The sequence below is a fragment of the Aythya ferina genome, assembly GCF_964211825.1.
Source record: "Aythya ferina genome assembly, chromosome: 9".
Taxonomy (NCBI): domain Eukaryota; kingdom Metazoa; phylum Chordata; class Aves; order Anseriformes; family Anatidae; genus Aythya; species Aythya ferina.
In genome coordinates, this window is record NC_140305.1 from 8572067 (window position 1) to 8590420 (window position 18354).

At 40.3% G+C, this 18354-nt stretch overlaps 1 protein-coding gene across 10 annotated transcripts in view; it reads left to right on the forward strand.

The window, feature by feature from the left end:
* The window catches only part of SPSB4 (splA/ryanodine receptor domain and SOCS box containing 4), a 142295-nt gene that overhangs the window by 83921 nt on the left and 40020 nt on the right, over nucleotides 1-18354 (forward strand). The window contains exons 5-6 of one of the 10 annotated variants that reach the window (XR_014695992.1): nucleotides 13627-13790; nucleotides 15192-15303. The exons of 8 other annotated variants lie outside the window; for them this stretch is intronic. The gene's annotated coding sequence lies outside the window, so the exon portion shown is untranslated. Of the gene's footprint in view, nucleotides 1-13626; nucleotides 13791-15191; nucleotides 15304-18354 lie in introns of those variants that run through there. One more of the 10 variants, XR_014695991.1, reaches the window with a different exon arrangement.

An 18354-nucleotide genomic window follows, 5' to 3' on the forward strand; every position in this document is an offset into this window, starting at 1 on the left:
GAAGACCATGACTTAACCCTTGAGTTTTTTCCAGACATTGGCTTGTGTGTTTCCATTGTGCTTTGTGAAACAGGGGACTATGCATCTCAGCTGAAATAACAATTTTGGAGCTCTGGGCTCTTCTTTCCTATTATTTTAACTCACACTGTTTTGTCTGTAACGGATGACAAATGGCAATTATAAATATGGACTCTTTGCCACAGAGGCCCTTTTATTACAAAGAAATCTAAGTCAGAACTGCAGAATTAACTATCAGGATAAATATATAGTTTCTCATCAGATGTGCTGGGTTTTCCCCCAGATGGTTTTCAATTAAAAATTTTAAATGAATATGTTCTTTTGTTTAGATAAACCTGTTTGTTTTATATGTTATTTAAATAATTTATTACTCTGGAGGTTGCGGTGGAAATAATGCACTCTGAAGATGCAGTATTGCTAGATCTTAGGGAGAATTTTCCCTGCAGATATGCAATCAGAGGATGAAGTGGTAGTAATTAAGCAGCTAATGCTGTGAAGAAGGAATCTTTAGTTTTCAAGATAATTTAACAGGAAAAAGCATTTTCAGTTCCTGCTTTAGGAATCAGGAGCCTCATTGTTGGGGCTTTTTGTTTTCCTTGGCATACCTACCCCTTTCCCGGGGTTAAGCACGTTTCTTGTCCTCTAATCCTAATTTGTTGATGTTTTCTAATTGACTCTTAGCCTTTTCTCAGCAGCTTGAAACCACTGCATTGTCACTCGAATATGCCACTCTGTTAATTGGCTTTCTGCCCTGGTCGCCTCCTGCCCCGTCCATCTCTCTCTGAGCTCTTCTGGTGTTTTTTGGTCTTCCAGCTTCTTTTGTCCTTTCCCCAGATAAATTTGTTTCTTCTGTTGTTATTGTGCTCCTATTAAGAATTAATTCTTACCTAACTTTGCTGTTGTTCATAACTTCAGGCAGGCTGCTTTATTAATAACTGTGGGCCATCAGGTGCAGCATCACTCTTCCAAAGGATGGAAATGCCAGATCTAAGTGCCTGACTTCAGTTGTGATGGTGAATGGTCTGTGAAATGGTCTGTTGGGGTGAATGTTGAATATTTATATATATATTTTTTACTTGTATAAATTAATTGTAATTATGCAGAAAATCCCCAGATTACCTAAAGTTGGTAGTAAATAATTGATCAATGCATGTAGGTGCAAAGACTGTCTCACACTCCTATTCTTGGAAGATTAGCTACGTCGTGTTTTATGCAGCTTTGGCCTAGTAAGACCTACAGTGATAGAGACTCCCCAGGCAATCTAAGGCACTTATTAGCTTTACAAGTAACAGGGTTTTCTGCTTTGAGGTCTAGTCCAGTCTATTTATTTAGCAGGGAATGCAGTTGTCATTGACCTGAAACATGTGAAGGTGTTGGCATAATTTTAAGTTCAGTAGCTCCCTGACTGCCTGTGCTGTTTCTTCCCATTGTCGCTCATAAATGTAGCATGGCAACTGTCAAATCTTCAAGTTTCAAGGAAAAAAGGAAAATTGTGCTGTATTCACATTTCTGCTGATTTCCCTGTGTATCTGGTTTTTAAGGAATAAGAACCTTGAAGAACAGCAACTGCATCTCTCTTCTCAAAACTGAAGTGAATGTTGTAATCTAAAGATACACTTTGAATATTGTATTTATTACTCTAAAATAGCAATTAAAATTTCAAAGCCTTGCTTAATCCTTTTCTGAATTTGCTGGAGCTGCGATGCTGGAATTGCTCAGCAATGTGAACTGATTCTCACAGGTTTGTACGAGAAGTCGAAAGGATGTTTATTTTCAGATTTGCTCTATCTGTATTGCTGTCAGGCACAGTACAGCATAAATCCAAGCTTCAGTACAAATAATTATGCTGGGCAGTAGATTATCCTTTGATATATTTATTTTGTTGCCAAAAATGTGTGTGCTTTATCAATGGTGACTATGATTTCATATGAATTTCCTCATGAACTATATTTCTCCTTAAAATATTACTTTGTGTATGTCTACAGCCTTGGGAGTTTCTTCCCCTCTCTCCTCACAAGCTCCATGTGCAGATGGCTTTATTTTTCTTCTCCTAAAGGCAGTGTAGATGAGGAGAGGCAGACAGCAACCTGGTTTCCATCCGGGGTGGTGTTTCACTCTGTGAATGGTGGTAAGGTCTGCTGCAAGTCATCGTTTTGTGTTCCATTTCTCCCAGTACTTTGGCCTTGGGTCTGTTCTCCCCAGTGCTCCGGGGCTGCAAGCAGAGGTGCATCTTGTGGTTTCCAGGGGACAGGCACCTGGCAAAGCCCTGGCAGAGCACGGGCCCTGTGTTCGGGTTCAGTTCGCTGTTGTCTTTTGAAGAAAGATGAAAAGCCCTGCTAGTGGTGACAGGACTGGATCAAAGCTCCCCCTTGCCTTGTTTGATTCGTGTATATGCAGAGAATGTAAATAACCTTAGCCTTTCACTTTCAACTGTTTTGGGCCGGGACTGGTTAATCAGATCTGTCTTCAGGCCTGTTACCAAAACAGTGTTCAATTTATTTGAAAAACCTCCAATACAGAAAGTTTGAAATGAGACATTTCAGTCATCAGCACTGAAATTCTGGGTTAAAGCAGGGGAGATGCGACTTCAGAAATTACTGACACAACTGCACTTCATCTACAGAACTGTGAGGGTTCTTTCAGCTTAAACATTATTTTTATATGTTAGTTGGTGGTGAAATAGAGAAGATAAAATGCTGATGCTCGTTCCAGGATTTTATATGATATTCTGAGTATTGGCCAGTATTCTGTAGGGCTGGTTTTGAGTTACAAATCTTCAGCGTTGGTACTGCAGGTTCTCTGTTGCAATGGGAGCATTATTCACTAGGAGCATTGGATAAAATGTTTTTGGTAATTCTCGTTCAGAGTGGATTTAATAACGAAGCAATTAAGTGAGGCGGGTGTGCAGTGTTACTTTATATCAGCTAGTCAAAGCTATACCTATATTTTCATGCAGACATGCCTAAAAAAAACCCACAAATTCCATAAATTTGTCAAACTCCTGTGATGAATAACGTAAGAATATTTCCATGCCTTATGTGAATATTACTTTCTAGAAGTAATGAATTTCCAGACCTGGCATATCTTCAGGGTGTCTCTTTTCTTAAAGAGGAGATTATTTATTAGCTCTGTGTCTGCCAATTTCTTTGCCTCACTGGATGATTTTCTTCATAGTTTTATGTTTGTTTTCTGAACAACACAAGTTGGTTTGATGTCCAAGGCTACAGATGCATTTCCAGTGTCAGCTTCCTGGAAACAGTTGTGCACGTCCTACCAGTGAATGAAAATATAACTGTGTCTCTAAGCAGCAACCTAGGAATGCTGTATGTATGACAACCTTATCTGTTGAGGGAAGTTAGTTTGCACACAGATTTTAATTTGACATTTTTTGTCCGTATCCCAACAGGCACAGCTCCCATTAAGCACATAATACAGCAGATTTTACCGAAGACTCTAATAAGACACTAATCCTATTCAGAAGGACTTGACTTGAGTAGTCCTGCAGCCTGGGCATTGATATTTTCAGGATCTAAATGCTCTGTAAGCAGTGTTACAGAGCAATTTCTCACTTGTTTGGCTGTATCATTGACTGGCAAACCAAATGATCTTGTTCTACAGAAACAATTTGTATGAAACCAAAATGTATTTCGAGCACAGAAATAGGTAACATTAAAAAAAGGATAATTTTTCTTTGAGGTTAACAGTTATCTTTTCTCAGAACAGGCAATTTTAGAGAAGAGCACAGTGCATCTCCTATCCGTATGGATGTTTGTCTGCATGTGTAGTGTGGGCATGAAATTTAAAGAGGATAGTTTCTCGTTTGCAATAAAAAACAACTGTAAATACTTAAAAATCATTACTGGGTATGTCACTGATTTTTCTTTAAAGCCTTCATACAGCATCTTGAAGATAAATTTTTTCCCCTCCTCTGGTTTCAGCAAACTTGACAGCCAAAGTGTATTTAACTAAGACAAGGTGATTAGTTTCTTTCAGATCCCGGTGCTTTTCCTTCTTTCTTGTAGTTATTACATTTTACTTCTTTTGGCTTTCCCTTAAGCAGAGAGCACGTAACTGCTCTCAAAAAATACATCCCTCTGTCCACTAAAACAAAACAAAGCATAGAGTTATATTAATACCCAGTTCACGCTTCTAAAATCGAAGGGCTTCATGTGCCTGAATTCCAAACCATGCCTATTATGTGAAATATGCTACTTGAAGAGGCTTTTTAAAAGACCTTTCCCTATAGAGGTTTAAATAATTTGAAAGGCTTGGAAATGAAGGATTATTTAAAACAATTATTTTTTTAATAAATACATTTTAGATTTAAAGCTAGTGCAAATTACCGAGGAAATAATGCATTTTCATCGACCAAAGAACTTCTTTCTCAGTCTGCTGCCTCTGGTGAGATGCCTCATCCAGTCGTGGGCACCACAGCCCTGCCTGGTATTCAAACAAACACAGCCCACGGCGTGCCTGGAGAGCAGAGCGCCTCCCTTCAGCTGCTCCTTCAGCCTCGTTTTGTAAACTTGTATATTCCTTGCAGTATTAACTGTCACAGTGCTGAAGCTGCACTTAAAAATGTATAAAAACTTGACACTGATGATACCAAAGACTCCCAGTTTTTCTGAAAGAGCACCACTATTGTTGGCAAGTGCCTTGGGTTAGGCTGGTTGGAACATGTGTTTTGGCTTCTGAAGAAATGACAATTAATTCCTTGCTTCATCCTGATTTTCTCTGCACTGCAAGGTCTCCTGATCACATATGGACTCGCTGTATGTTTGTTATTTTAACTAAAGTAATTGCTTTAATGTGCTTTGTATGGTTGTAGCCTTGACTGCATTTCTGCTTGATGTGTGCTTGCCATATGTGTAAACAATTTGCTGATTTTAGTGGTATGACCTCTTGGCCTCTGCCTGTATAAACAAATGAAGGCCAAAGTTCAGAGAGATCAGAGGGGGAACTTTAAACATCCTGCAAAACCTGCAGTCCATTAAGTGTACATTAGTATTTGGTTACAGCCGTTCTTTTGTGCTTCCAAGTAATTTGTTCATAGCGCATTTGGGAAAGCAAGATAGCTTCGTCTGATGCATGGGTACTTCTGGGAACGTCTCCCCCTGCTTTGCTTAAAGGAGCTTCGTTGCCCGAGTGCTGTTCAGCAATAGTATTTCTGTTATATTCGGAAATGCTGTTTTGAGTGCAGGGAGCAGTATTTCTGTGGCTCCAGGAGCTGCGAAGTCTGTCCTCAGGCTGAGGATAAGAGGGCCGAAGCCCAAGCCTGGGACTCGCACGTGATTAGAGGCCTCACATAAATTTGCATTTCCATGTACATTTGGTTCTGGCCCTTTGTTTAATTCTGTCTTATTCTAATGATTTCTATACCTCTGAAGCCATGGACAGGCAACAATTAATAAAGCAGAAAAACCAGGGAGGTTAGCTTAGGTGGAGCACTTGGCACTGCTGGTCTGCTGAGCTTTGTGTTGGTCTTCATCAAGTTGTTTCAGGTGGCAGCCCATCTTCAGGGCTGGTGAAGGCATTTCTAACTTGGTCTGCTCTCTTCAGACACCCAGCATGTAGCTCTGATGGCCTGGCATTTGTTGAACATGGTTGTGAGTATTAGAAGTAGTTGTGCAAAGGGCAAAAATAATCCAAAGCATTAACTATTTGTGAAATTTAGCTGTTCTGACACTCACGTTTTTGCCTGATGATGTTGTAATACACTTTGATTGCCTTTACTAGGAGGTTGCTTTGGATTATCCTTTTAAGGGACAGTAAAGAAGACTGCATTGCTGTGTCAGCATCAAAAGTCTTAAACTTCCCAGCTTGGGAAACTCTCAGATCCTGCTAGCAAATTGAAAATATTTTGCTAATGAGTCACAAAGTTCTTTCAGTTTCTTAATTTCCATTCGGTTTCTCTATCCTGGAGTTCCAAAGGTGGTTTTGGTTGATTTTCTTTCCTGTGCCTAACTTTACACTGTAGGTTTGTAGAATAAATAATGCTGTATGAATAAGTAGAACGGAAAGAGGGCTTTCAAAATCTAGTTGTTTTTTTTTTTTTTTTTTTTTTTTTTTTTCTGAAGGTACTTTTGGGTACTTCTGTAGCCTCTGGACAGCAGTGCTACCAGCTTAGTTAGAGATGTAAGTACAGATACTCCCTTTGATGTGGGACTTTACCATCTTTAGATTCCTTGAAAGATGTCAGCTTTGTCAAGTGATGCAACTTCATTGGTGTCACATTAAGAAACCAGCTTTCAGTGGCTTTTCCTGAGTCAGAAGTAATGCTAACATGCTTTGCTTTTCATTTAGAGGTTTGGATGTTAAAGCTGGGGAGACAGGCAGTTGGAAGAGGGCCTGTAGTGTGCAAAGAGTGAACAATAACACAAGACACAGATGAGCCACGTGCTTCAAAGAAATGTGTGTCAAGGTAGAGAAAGTGACAAGTGCCAGCAAGATCTAGGAAGAGATACTTGAACGAGGAAACGTGAAGCAGGCACTGGTGCTTGAAAGAAAGAGAGAAGATGGAAAAGTACGGCGTGGATAAAAAGAGCAAAGATGGCAAGATTTTGATGGAAGAAGTCAAAATGCAGCCTTGATGCAGCCAAACAGCACCCAGAAAAGAAAGTCAGACTAGGGCTATGCAGGTTCTGAACAGCCCTGCTTTACTTCACTTTCTTCGTCAGTTTTTCTGTCAGGAGCTCATATTGCAACCCCAGCTTTATGGGAGGGAGTGGAAATTCACCTGGGTTCTCCTGGTGTTAGCACAGGCTTGTTGGGCTTTCCTGACCACCGAGAGCTGCTTGGTTTTGTGAGTGGAACTAAGCCTGTAAAAGTCAAAGGACTGGACAAATGTTTGCCGTGGTTTTCAGTACACACTTCTCAGGAATCTCTGTGATGCTGTTGGCATGTAGCTGGGTCTTTTGTCATTCATGTCTTTACAACTCCATTTTTCAGTTAGAGTAGGAATGAATGAACTATTAATATCTCTGGATCTGAGAGGATGAATTAACCCTGCAGATTTTTCTGACTTGAAATATTCTTATTTTATGACAAGCTTTTATTTCTAAAGTTCTTTTTTATTAATTTTCTGAAGACTTACTAAAATTTAAGACCTGTTTTTTTCTGTGTAACACATTTTCTGTCCTCAAAAAGAATTTTATGAGTTTCCGTGTTCACCACGTTCACCAGTAAGGAGTTTAAGAGTTCTTATAATTTCATTGACAGAGAAGAATGCAGAAGCTAAACTGTCCATGACACAAACATTTCCAAAATCCAGCATGTAACTTGATGTACTTCAAACACAGGAGATAAGATGCCTCTTATCATCATCCAGGGCAGCACTTCTGAAATGAAACCCTTCTGAATTGTGATACGAACAATGCCTGCACATATGTGCAAACAGTTCCCTCAGAACACAATTTTTTTCTAAGTCACTTTTGCAAAGGAACGTTCAGGTTTCCTCTGGCCCATTTTTTCCCCAACAGCTTTACATGCTTAATATGGGTAAATATATGTGCTGTAATCGTAAAATGTTAACCAAAACAAGTTTGCTTTTAAAGCAGACTGGCGATGAAACACATGCAAACATTTGGCTTTGTACCAAGTAGGGCTGTGCCCTGTCGGAGTTTCTCTGGTTGGGAAGCAGCAGCAGTTGAGCCTTTCCTTGTCATCCATTTACTGCTTCTCTGGTGTTCGGACACACAGTGCGGTATGGAGATGCGAGATCTGAGAACTCACCTGGTTGTGAGGGTATGTTGGAGATGGTGCTCACATGAGCAGTTAGTGCCTGAATGAAAGCTCACAGCTAAAAGGAGTTGTAGGAGAAATGTCTAGAGACTGCCTGTTTCCAAAACAGCCTAAAAAAGCATGTCTGTTTTTGTTGGGGGGGAGGTTTTCTGCCTAGAGAGACCTCCCCTGCAACGTTTTGCTGCTGTCGCTAGAGCTTTGTTACTGGTGAGTACACAGGTGCATCTGTGGGCCATCATTCTGCGTACAGGGCTGGTTTCTGAGCAGGAGAACCCCGACACTCGTGGAGGAGGAGTTTCTCAGCATCCCGCCTGAACGTGCTGACCATCGAATCCCAGAGCTGCCGGCAGCTTCTCATCGGAGGGGTGGCTGCAACCACTGCTGGTTTCTGTTCCCCAGATTGCCCTGTTCACAGAAACCTACTTCAAACGTCAACATCAGAAAGGAGTGCTTGAGTTATGAAACATGAAGGGACATAAAATCTAAATGTCACTTTTAACGTAGTTTACTAAATGACTTGTTCCCCATAACTCTGAATTACTGCAGTTTTTGTTTAACAGAAATTCATACTAAATGTACCAGTTCTAATTTATAAGTTGTCTTAATAAACTACTATATTAAGCATGTTACATTACGTAGGGAAAAGTTTTGCTTTTCCAGGTAGTAAGTAACAAAATACAGTCTCTGGTAAAGGGGGCAGTTTTCTTTCATACAATCTGAAGAGAACAGGTATTTGCTGGTCTGCCCTGTTGTATGTTTAGTCACCCTTATAAACAGAATAAGCTATAGATTCAATCCCCACTATTTTTTAATGTCTGGATACATTCTCTCTTCAGTACCCAACTGCCTTTTCGGTATTGAATTTTTGCAAAAGAGATCAGGCTTTTAAATTGGAGCTTTTGGGTAACTCTACATGGTTAATATTTGAAGAAATATAAGGACGTGGGTATTTGAGGCGAGCTGACCTGCTCATACAGCAGGTGAAAATGGCAATCAAAGGTTCTCTTTGGGAAGAGACAATACAGCCGATGATGAAGAAAACCATATACATTTCTATAACCAATACGAGAACACACATTAAGTGGATAAAAACTTTTTTTGCAAGCTTTTAGGATTAGGATTTCAAGCCAAAGAAGCAGATGGTACGTGCATTTCCCAATGCTAATCTGACAGTAATGTCCTGATCCTCTGTGGAGCTAGCTCAGTAGTGCTGCATGCTTGTCTGACGTCCACAGGCTGCTGGTAAAGGCTATCTCCCTGTGCAAAAGGGCTATCTCCCTGTGCAAAGGCTTCTCTGTTGTTCTGGCTTGTGCTGCACTAGCAGCCCCGCTAGCAAGCAGGTATGGCTAGTGCTGTCTCCCAGGTTTGTCTGTAGTGAGCATTATAGAGTACAGGGCTTGCTGGAGGAAGGGAGAGAGAGGGCTGTGTTGTCTGTTACTGAGTGGGGGGTTATGAGTCGATATCTGTGCTTTCATTTTTATTTTTATTTTTCTCCTTCGTCTGTGGATGGTACTATCTCTGTTCCTACCGATTTGAAAAATGGTCTCTGTTCAGCTGATTCAGCCAATTGTTTTGCAGAAGCACTGCTGAAAAATAGGCTTTGTGTGTATGTGAAAGAGAGACAGACTTTGAAGAATTTGGGGTAAGCCAAATGAGTCACAAAAACGCAGATATTTTTTGAATGCATTTAATTTTGAATTCATTCTGGGGATGGATAAGCTTTGTAATTTCTGTTTCTTACGAAAAGAGTTTTTTCTTTTTCTGTCAAGAAGTCATTACTTGTGTTTAGTGTTGAAAATCACAATAAAACCAATTTGGTTGTTAAGCACTCACTTAACTGTGCAGATGAAGAAGAAGCCAAAGAGGGAAGGATTTTCAGCCCAAAGGTGGGGGAGGCGCTGACTGAATGCCCTGCTGGACCTTCCTCCTGCCAGCACTGAGAGGTGGCTGTTTGGCTTCCCTCTCGCTGTCAAAGTTGGTCTCAGTCACAGGATTTCTTAAGGGCTCTTTGACTTTGTTTGGCAGAGCCTGCATAGCTTTCTTTTCTTCTGCTTTGCTCAGAGTGCAATAAATCAGCAAGGAAATGGAGCATTTTTATATAAGGCCTGATGTTTGCTGTTACACAATATTTTCAAAGAATGAGATGTTCTGGGTTAAGCAGGATCAGGTTTGTAATTTTTCTAGATCTTTACCTGTTATTTTTTTTTTTTTTTTTTTTTTGGTTAGGTATTGACTTCCACATTTGGCTACATTATAATTTTACAAATAAACCTCTGCAAACAAAACCAAAGTGTCCATACCCCGTATGGGCCATCCATGACGAATGACTATATATGTATAAAATGAATTTTTACCCATTTTAGGGCTTATCATGAAATTTTCATAAAACACGTTCAACTCTTTGAGAAAGTAAGCAACTGCTTCACGAAGCACACAGCTGTGTGGTGCAGGCAGCAGGCTCTAAAGAGGTTACTATCCTTTTTGCTAGGTAATTGTAGTAGGGAATTCAGGGCCCTCTAGGGCACTTCTGCTATCCGTCTCCTGTTGTTTCCTGCCTCACAGGAAAAGAGACAAACAGTAAATGATTTCTGGTTTTAATTAGCTTGACAAAGATGCGTGCCCTGAAGTGCACTGGAAGGTGCACTCGTTAAGTGTGGTGTCCCTGCAGGCATTTCCTGGGTGTCCCTTACAGCTGGTTGTACCCAGAGATTTGCTGCTCAGCGGGCTGTGAGGGCATGCATGCCTCTTTTTTGACTCAGCCTTGCACTAAAATGACATCTCAGGGGTGGTCGGTGCTGCCTGCTGGGGGCTCTTGCTCTGTTTTTGAGCCGGGGCAGCCCTGCCAAAGCCCCTGGTGTGCTGCTGCAGGGGCTGGGGTCCCCTCGCTGCGCCCCTCGCTGCTCCGAGGCCACCAGCCCGAGCCCCCGACCTTGGTGCAGCTACAGGAAAGCAGCGAGAGTGCGGCCCAGAGCTCTAATCCGCTTTGCAGGGAGACAGCAGCTGGTTGGCCCTGAAAGCGGAGTTACATCGACCTTCTTCTGGCTCTTTGGAGACCCAGGGGTTATTTTTATGGCGTATTTACTGCTAAAATTTGTATTCAAATGATAGTTTTGAGCAAAAATAACTGACGGCCAGTTATTTAGGCTGGTCACACAGAGGGCCTTCTCAGCCACTGCGCATTTGGGAGCCCATAAAACTGGAACTTCATCGTGGAGTGGTGACTGCAGCACTTCTGCTGGGAGCTCTGTGCTTGGAGCACAGACATTTCCATGTTACTAACATTACGTTGAGGCCTCAGACCTACTTCTGCAATGCTTTTCAATTTATCCAGATGTTCCAGTTGAGAAAATAAGTATATTTTCAATTATCTAGTTAGCATTGTGAACAACAGATTCCATTACAGAGGACAGTTTATGTAGTTTTTGTCTCTCATTGAATCAGGCAGGAGATTTAGTGTTCAGATTAAGGTTAAATTAAAAATTTAAGGATTTGTGTTTCTGTTATTAGAAACTGTAATAAAGACTAGAATTATTAGGCAAGAGAATATATATGATGATAATTGCAGTCGTTTCATGGAGGAGAGTTAATGTGATGCTTTTCAGAGCTCTCTGAAGGTGGCGATGTGTGTGGGAATGGTGGCAGCCCTCTAAGGTTTGAACATCCAGATAATTCAGAGAACCTTATGAAAGGTTGCCTTCCAAAAGACTTGTACACCATTAAAGTTGGGGAACTTGATTCTTTAGAAAATTGTTAAAAAGACAGGAAACAAAAGATAGAAGCAAATGGTTGGACTTTAAGATGGAGGATTATTAGTAGGGTCTCTGCTGTGATCGTTCTGCTCACTACATTAATAATGAACTATAAAAGAATGTGAAGTAATAATTTATATAAAATTTTTCAAGGTAGACTAATCTAAATTTGACTCCAAGAAGAGTTGTAAGAGTCCTGCAGCACCTAGCAACTGGATAATAAAGTTATAGGTGAAATTAAGTCAGCGATGTTATGTGCCCAGCAATGCGTAGTGAAGGAAATCAACGTGTTTGTACATCGTATGTACAAGAGCTCATGAGCATAATGAACCACTGCCACCTGGGAAGAGATCTTGGGGGCACTGCACGTAATATTATGGAAATACCAGTAATGGGGAGTGATCCAAAGGGTGAACATGTTATCGTGAACTGGAACAAACCAGGAAGCTTGGTTATATTATTCTGGCCAGCTTGTATCTTGAGTATTACCTGCTCTTGTGGCTCTTCCCTGTCCTTCTCTTCCCCTTCAACGCAACTGTAAAAATATTTAAATAAATTGTAAGCTAAATAAATACTAAAAACTTAATAGGCTGGATAAGAAGGAAAGAATGGCTTCTGCACAGGGAAAGAATAAATAAAAACCTGTAAAAGCATCTGTGTTGGGTCTGATCAAAGGTCTATGCATGCTCAATGTAAAGTAATTGCAATTAACAGTTGGCTAAGGGACAGTGTGAGAACTGGTGAGCATATGGGATATTGCAGCCCATAACCTCTAACCACGCTGATTTCAGTGACTTACTTAGCCACATATATATTTGTTTAGTAACTCTCGATAGTAAATTTCCTAAACTCCCCAGTCTCTTTTAGTGGAGCTGTGTAAGCTTTTTGCATCCAGAGCATGTTGTGGCAGTTTACAAACGTGTTATGTGACAAACCACCTCCTTTGGTTTGTCTTGGCTACACTCTTTAGTCTCTAAAAGAAATTCTTGCAGGGAATATCAAAAAAATAATAATAAAAAAAATCTATGCATTCATAAATGGTATAGGAAGAAAAGACTGTGGAAGATCTTTTGTCGAAATCTGAAAACCGAGGTGTTCAAATGCAATATCAGGTGCCTTATTTAAAAAGTAAATTTAATACATTGAAAAAGTCTGTCATATAAACCACTGCAATAAGATTACGTGAAAACAAAAGGTATAAATGGGTTTAAAAGGGGATTACTGGGGAGCCATTGGTGTTGGATGAGCATGTCTGTCCAGTTGCATCTTTAACAACAGGAAACCTTTACATTGCTGATGGTCAGAAAATGGAAAACAACATAATTTTAAGTGAACTGTAATAAAATTATCTGCTAATAAAAAGTTGAAATTTCATATGGTGCTTTCTTACACCACTTTAAAATAAATATGTGATTTAGCTACATTTACTAAAATTAAAATGCTGGAACGTAACGGAGGGAAGTTGTGGCTCAACACGTAATGATCTCTGATAGCAGCAAGCTCATATTTAGTACTGTACTTGTATTTACTAAAATGTCAAGTAATTTTAAAGAGCACTGAAGCTCTTCTGTGAGTTACAGAGGGGATTACAGGATTGGTTTGTCTGGTCATATAAGGTGAATTCCATTCCTATTTTGCCTCTATGAATAAGATTAAAGCAAAGTATGGGAATACTAATGTTAGAATTATTTGATATTTTGTTACTCACATGTGTTTCCCATTACCAACTAAATGCTTAAAATAGTTCCAGGAGACTAAAAACACATTTTTGTCAGTTTATAAAATACTTTCAGCAACTTGAAATGGAAATAGCTTAAAAATGGATTATTGTAGTTAAGCCTAAAAACTGCCCTCGTTAAAGATTAGACCATGACAAAGTTCCTGCTGTTGCTCGATAGTGGAGTTAATTCCACCTTTTTCTTGAGCTGAATATGGGTATCTATTCAAATGCAGATAACCTTTAAACCTAAAAGTAAGCTGCATGTGTTGTTTGCAGGTATCCTTAGAGCCAGTTAATGCTTCATTCAGAACTGTTCATCACAAATACAAATGTACTGTAAATACAAAACCTCCCTGTTGAGGAAAAACAGCAACTATTTTGCATTCTGTATCTCTACAGAAAGCAGATAGAGCCCAAGCTGAGAAGGAAATGTACCATTTAGAATGAAGTACCGTACTAGAGCTGACCTAAAATCCAGCTGTTACTCAAACCGACCGCCAGTGCATCAGAAAATACTTCCTCCTGACAGATTTTCTATCTGATTAAAGACAACTTTACGAAAGGTATGTTATCAGGTTAGCACTGATCAAGTAACTATTTGGTGCACTATCAAAAATAGAAGTTACATTCTCAAAATGGGTAAAAAAGTGAGTTTGCTGATATGTGCTCTTGAAATGGTTTCCTTTGTAAGTGGGTTTGTCCAAGCTCCCAGCAAACTTGCCCTTGTATTTATGTTGCCGTGTATTTATATCCTATACATTTGGTAAATGATCGTAGCCCGCTCTGTCATATTTCTTCATATATTTGGAGAACAGTGCTCTGTAATACGTCCTTTTAACACTACGCAGTATGTGACAAAAGCTGCCTCTGACCTTGTGTTGTGCACTATGAGTGTGAGCACCAGTGCAAGTTTGGTGTTGGTGGGCTGGCTGTGGAATACAATTGCTGCAAGCAGGCAGGAAGGGATCAGGATACCTTTCTGGCAGTCAGTGAGGTTGATGCAAATCTGTTGCAAATATTCACTTCCCCCAGAACATCGATAAAAAATACATCACCAAGATAGTGGCCCAGATAAGCTGCCAATGAACAATACTGCTGCTTTATAAAGAGGTGGATTATAAGAAGAAAAAGGCATGCATTTTCTACTTTGTTTTCTTTCTAACCCCAAGGAGTTTATTGGAAAAGATAGTTATTAGAAAAAAAAAAAATTAGTTACAGATACATTGAATCATTGAACAACCTTGGAGTAGTTCAATTGCAGATTGACTCATCTGCCAGCAAACTTAATCTATTTGACATGCATTGATCCAGTCCGTGGAAGAAGGTCACGTTCTCATTATTCCCTGACTTGGAGCGCAACATCACAGACTGCCCGGCTTTGGCAAGGTCTTACGTCAGGTAACCCAAGTTGTCTGCTAGCCCAGAATGCCACCACCACCACCTCCTGCCTTGTTTCTTCCATGGTGTATCCTTCAGTAGTGCCAGGTGGCCAACAAGCTGATGTTTTCTGCAAACCTCATGGGGCTATTTAGTGTAGGGCAATTGCACAGGAGTGGAGGGAAGGTCAGCAGTTGACCTATTTATAGAAAAAAAAAAAAAAAAAAAAAAAAAAGGCATTAAGGCATTTAATTTTCCTCTAAAATCGATTTCTTTTAGTGACACATGAAAGTTGTGTGCATTTTTAATGTTTAATTTTCTGTGAGAGAATAAGTGAACCAGGGCTGTTTTGTCGTTGGCAGGTAGCGGTAAGTTCTGAAACAAATCAAATTGGCTCTTAAATTCATTGCGTGGAAAAAACTGCTGTAGCTTCTGTGCAATGCTTTAAAACCATACTGGAAGGTTGCTATTTTTATTTTATTTTATTTTATTTTATTTTATTTTATTTTATTTTATTTTATTTTATTTTATTTTATTTTATTTTATTTTATTTTATTTTTTAAATACAGTATTCTGTTCACTTTCAGCTCTAGCACTTTTTCTGCTTCCAAGATGCAGATGCAGTGGGCAGCCCTCTTGATTGCTGTAAATCAGTGTGAGGCCTCTGAATCGAGTGTACTAAGCCAGCCTTTATGCTAGGTGAGAATTTGGCCAGCTGTCTGTCTGACTGGTTTTTCTGTTAGCTCACGTTCGTGTAGTGTTGCACAGGCTAGGGCATAAAGATAAATTCTGCTTGGTATCTGGTTCACCCTTGTGGCTTTTCCACTCCTTTAGTTAAGCTCATAAATCTTAGCTTTCACTATTAAGATCTATTTTGGAGCTAACTGTGTTCTTCTAAAGGGAATTACCTGAACTCAGTAGTTCTGTATTTTATTATCTTTGTCTCATAAATGCTCTTTTCTTTCAAGTGTTATTTAAAATATAGAACAGAACTTGACAATGCTGTTTGCACAGTCCTCCCGCTATGCTCCCAGCCCCTGCTTTATTAAGAGAAATCAATGTCTTCAAACTTTGCAGCTTAACAGCACCGTGGTGATGTTCCAGCTTTGAAATGTTTAATGTTCTTTTCTGACATCAAGGTCCCAGTAAGGTGCTAAAAAAACTGAGGAAGGGAATTTGTAACCTGTTGTGCATAGCAAAGGACTTGGATACAGAAAATGTTTTCCTTTTGGATGTTAATGTTTTGCATTTATTGTCTGTCTTTTTAGAAATCATGTCATTAGTAGTCTGGGTTGATTAGCCAAGGATTGATGAGGGTTGAATCTGACCAAGACAGTCACCTGCAGCCAGCCCAGGGCACCTTAGCACAGCAGAGGTGCGGTATGATGATATTGCTCTTTTTTCCTATTTGCCCCCCTTCAGCCCTCATTTGTGCGATGTGTACTTTGGGGTCACTTTTGGTATTCCAGCCATTCTAGTTTATGGTTTTTAGACTTCACGAGAGCATGTGAAACCTCACAGAATAGTTCTTATCTAGAAAGCTCTTGTCCTAAAGTCTGTAGGTGGTGTAATGTGGAATATTTTACTGAACTTGTTGTGAATCCTGGGCTGAAAAGAGAAGAGGGTGGCTTGATAGGATAAGCAGTATTGTGTATAGGATGGTTTGGAGGATAGGCTTATTAAATTTGATTTTATTAAGGAGAGATTATTTGATCTTTAGGTTGGGATTGACTTGTATTCAAATAAACATCAGCACATTTTTAAATGTTTTGTAAGAAAGATGGAAAAGGGCCGTGAGAGTTTGTTGTGTAGGAATTCATTTTATCAGATGTGTACATTCATGTACTTTTAATTTCTGAAACGTTTGTTTGTTGCATAAGCTCTTAGTGCAAAGTTTTATTTGCTGTTAAGTTTTATTACAAAAATCTTTTTACTAGAGTACAACTGTATTAGGAACATACCCTCTATTATTTCACTTCCTCCTTGACATTGCTTTATTACAAAGGAACGTTTTGTGGGGAAAATGGTTCCGTCTGTCTTGCTTCAGGGAGCTGCGATTACTGCGGAGTTAAATGGCCATGTGCTGCTCTACGGCTTCTAAGGCAAGGGGAAAAAGGTTGGTGCTTTTTTAAGCTGGAGAGCTTGTGTTGGGATGAGGCCAAACCAAACACCAGTACCTCTTTGGTTTATGATTTGCATCTTTTCAGCTGCTGGGTCCCTTGGTTGCAGTGATAGTTGGGCGTCTTGCTGCTCAGGGTCCGCCTGCAAGCAGAACTGCTCCCGTTATTGTGCACAGCAACGACGTGGGGCACATCTGGGGAGAGAGAAAATTTCTGGTCTTTGACTTTTTAAAGAGAAATTTTACTGTGTATTCCTGGAGATGAGTGATTATCGTTTTCCATAAGAGGAAATTTTGTAAATACGTGGGTGTGCTGTCACATTTTCCCAGTACAGTTTAAATGTATGCTTTCAATATAAGATTTTACAACTGTGTTTGAATTCAGTATACCAATGCAATTGGTATACCGAAAGCCTCCTTTGAAACTTACTGAAACTTAGAGAAATGAGTATTTTTCTTAAAACCACTTTTTTATATTTGTTTGCTTGATTTTGTTTAGAAATGTTTAGAAACATTTTTAATCAGAAAATTCCACATCAACTCCTGAATCAGGCTTTCCTGTGTGTGTGTACATCTACCTGTCTGCATTGATTTAAATGAATAAACCAGGAAATTCTGAAGCTTGGAAGAGCAACCTTCTGTCTTGCCTGTCGGACAGGAGGCTGCATGGTTCACTGCTCCTCGCTCCCTCAGCTAGGAACTGCACCACGGCTGGGAGCTGGTATTCAGGAGAAAGCTGACGATAAAGAGCTCTTTCAGTTAGCATGCACGGGCCCCAGAAGGATCCCCTGGTTAGAAGGAAAATATGAACTGGAGGTAAGTTGCAAGTTTTAATAGTGAGGGTAATTTATAATCCTGTGGAAGGCTTCACCAGGAGACATAAATTCCCTTAGCTGCAGGGCTTTTTTTCATTTGGGTTCAGCTGCTGTAATACAGATGTATTCCATTTATTGGATCTGATGGTGGGATTGCAGGGTGACATGGTATGGCTGTCACTCGGCAGGGTTACTGCTGGCTGGTTTTGATCCTGCTGGCTGAACGTGAGAAGCTGAGATTCATTCAGTCTTAACCAAAACGCTGGTTTAGTTTTGTGCCCCTACAATCAGGGGTGCTCTGCTCCTGGTTTTCCAAAAGCACCGCTGAGTGCCTTTGGAAATGCCACCCGTAGTCCCGTGTCTGGTTCTGTAGCTGGGGCAGCAGAGGGCATCACCGGTTGCCACTGGGAGCAGGCTTGTGGCTTTGACAGGCACCGTGCTCCCTCTCAAGGAAGGAACAGGCTGGCTTTCCCTCTGCCCTCGGGAGCAGCGAGGCATCCTCTAGTCTTTCTCTTCACGTAAGATCTGGAAGCTGAATGTTTTCAGGAACCTGGATGACACAGTAACCTTTAGTACTTGGAGCTTTACATGGCCAACTGGATAACGCACAGATGTGACAGTTTCTTGGTCTGCATAGCCTCCGAGGTCCTTGAATAATGCATGGCTGGCTGGCTGGCAGCAGCTTAACAGACTCCTTGTCAAGACGAGGGGCTGGCTGCTCTGAGCGGGCTCCTCTCCGAGAGAGGCACCGCAGGGTTCTTTTCTTTTGGCCATTACATATCCTGTACTTATCAACATTTCTTTTAGACGGCAGCT